Raw genomic sequence first — 3,168 nt, forward strand, 5'->3', positions numbered from 1 at the left:
ACCTCTCGATCCCTCAGGAACTGAGTTGGGGAAGGGGTGAAAAACGGCGATCTGACTTTTCTTCCCACAGAACGCAAAACCCGTGTGATGAACGCTCACTGGGAATGCCTGTCTAGTATTTACTTAAACTTCAAACCCAGCAATTAAGACTTCGCATGAAACCCCCACCGCCAACATTTCAAATCATCCACTGCCTTGTTGACAGACTCGACAGTTTTTAATCCAATAACTCACATCTCTAGGGAAAAAACAATCCCACAAAGCTAGATCTGTATTTCTGCTATGAGTGGGCTGTGCAGACACGACAATTTCAGATTCTAAGAGAGGTTCACTTTCTACACCATTATTAATTTTTTTTATTATAAGGGATGGATGCAGAATTTGGAACGGATCCTGTCATAGCTGTGTTGCTCTCAGTAATTCAGCACCAGCGGCTCGCGTACAATGATTTGTACCCATTAAATGAGAGCAGTCCACGGAAGGCGTCTCTTCTGATTCATGATGTTTGAAAAAGAAAATTAATTTTGGAGTCGTCTCTAGGGAATCGCAAGTCCGTTTCTTTCTCTCCTTCACGAGCCTTTACTCATGCCACCTCGTAAATTTGCTCCTCCTGTAGCAAATGCATTTAAGTAATTGAACGTCAATAAAACCGTGAAAACCAGTACCATTTATAAAATCAAATTTACTTTAGCATCTGGCATGAACCAAAAAAAAATGTATTTGAAAATGAGTAAGTTAAAAACAAAACAAAACAAAGAATTGGTTTGGAACCTAGGATTTTGTTCTTGGGGTCTGAGATAGTCCAAAGAAAGAGCACTTACAGGTCGGTTGGAGGGTTCGCGCATGTGCTCTAGTGCAGGCCTTCCGCAGAGCTCTGTGGGTCTTTTCCATCTGGAAGGAATACAAGCTTGAGCTCTCAAGGTCTATTGTTGGTGCTGTGCCACCAGTCATTAGACCCCTGCTGATCCAGGGGTGCTGGGTGCGGGCGGAATCACAAAGAACGCGCTACAAACCCAAGGGGGTGCTCAGTCTGCAGACTTGCTTCCTGCAGGGCAGGGCAGGGCCAGATGCTTCCTTGAGTCTCTCGATGAGGAGGACCCTAACCCTAACCCTAACCCTGAGGCTGACCCTAACCCTAACCCTAACCCTAACCCTAACCCTTCTCCTGACCCTAACCCTAACCCTAACCCTTCTCCTGTGGTCAGTGAGCGAGAGACAGTGTGAGACCGCATCCCATGGATGCGAACTCAAAAGGAAAATGTAACTGTGGTCCCATGCAAACCTTTACAAATTGTCCTCTCTGTTTGTGGAATTGCTCACCCTCCGTATCGGGAGACAGGTGCCTGATGGAACAATTGTACCACTTCTCGCGGGCAAGTTTGTCCCGCGAGTCATAATGTCCACCTATTTCTTAAAAGAAAGTCAGCCATGAGGGAAGCAGAAACTAAATGTGTTTATGCAGTTTCTTATCATCTAATATTCAGTTCATTTATTGCCACAAGGAGTCGGTCAATTTCCTTACTGAGATACATAATGTTCTCATAAAATACAAATGCGGATGCTCTAATAAACAACTTTTGTTGCTTTCTTAGGAGGTGGTTTTAGAAACACTCCTAGGGTTGGGAAAGATACACATATGCACAAGAAATGAAATGTTAAATTTGCATGCTCTGGATGTGCCTAATAGCCCATGCATTAGAAACTATAGAGTCATATCAAGCACGGTGTCCCATACAGCAAACAGTAAAAACCAAAAATTACTTGATACATAAATGAAAGCTTTTCGTATCAAATAAAATAGGAATAATTGCAGTATTTGTGGCCCTCTTAGTATCCATGTTAATATTATATTAAATGTATGTTAGATTGCACCTACATGTATGCTGAGCACATTTTAGAGTTACAGATGTACAGATTAGTGACAAAGCTTAGGACATAACTCGATGTAAATGCTTCACAGTGGACAAGTTATTTGACCGAATTCATGGCAGTGGGTGACGTATTGGAGTTCCCTCGGTTTTGTTGGTCATATTGGACTGGAGAGCTCCCTGGTTGCTGGCCAGGGAGTGCGCAAGCGCATATCTGCCCTTGTGTTTGTCTGACAGCAAAGGGCCCTGCCCATGTCGTGGCTGGGGCTGCTGGATCAGCAGACATGGATGTACCCAGGCAGCCCCCAATGAATCAGTAATAGGATCCATCCTTGCTCAAACTGCTTGTGCTGGGTCCGGTCGCATGCTGGGTGAATGTCGTAAGAGCTTGTGTGGCAGCCTCCTCTCCCCTCTGTTTACTGGTAAGAAATGGTGCCCTCACAAGAGACCAGCTGAGATGAGGTTGGAGTACATGGGGAGAAACCTAGGAGACAGAGGTCGACAACTGGGATGGGGTGATTGGTCCTCAGAGCTTCAGGAAACATATGGGAAGGCTCCCTCAAGACCCTGCGGGACTTCTCACAAGCTGGAGCGGGTGTCAATCACTCTCCCTTACGACCCTCCCGTTCCTTTGCACGCGAAGGCTCTCTGGTCCGCATGCCCTGTCTGCTTGGCATCTGCAACATGTGCATCTTGTTCCCAGGGTGGGGGTGGGAGACACCTCTTTGCCTGCTACGTGGAACCCTGAGCCAGTTCTGAGGTTCAGGAATAGAAACAGGTACATGACCTTGAGGGCTTAAGCCCCCAGAAGGGATGCTCTCCCACCCCCACACCCAATTCTAGATCCAATTCTGTGCAGCTGTGAAAGGAGGCCCTCACCTCTCGCCTCTGGCCCCCCAAACCCAGACTTTACTGCTCTCGAGTAGATCCACCTCTGAGGGCTTCTGAGGCTGTAAATCACGACTCGAGCAGAAAACCTCACCTTTCTCCTGCAGTCCCGCTGGTGAGTTTGAACCGCCGACCGTGTGGCTAGCAATCCAATGCTCACCCAACAGCGCTACCTGTGGTCCACCTTGTGGAGCTCAAAGCCCAAGATGATTCTTATATTTAGAAGCAGAACGTAGGGGGATCCAAAATAAGGGAATATGATAACCTATTTTATCTGTGATGTTAGAGATCTTCATTTTTGTTTTTAAGGAAATCCGTACTTTTTTTCTCCTTGGCCATATGTACGGATCTTATTGTCGAAACATCCGTTGATAAATGCTGTGCCAAACCTCCAGGCAAAGATGTAGAGAGA

This window comes from Echinops telfairi, unplaced genomic scaffold, assembly GCF_000313985.2.
Source record: "Echinops telfairi isolate 266 unplaced genomic scaffold, ASM31398v2 ScPeMD7_18;HRSCAF=68, whole genome shotgun sequence".
In the NCBI taxonomy this organism is placed as follows: Eukaryota; Metazoa; Chordata; class Mammalia; order Afrosoricida; family Tenrecidae; genus Echinops; species Echinops telfairi.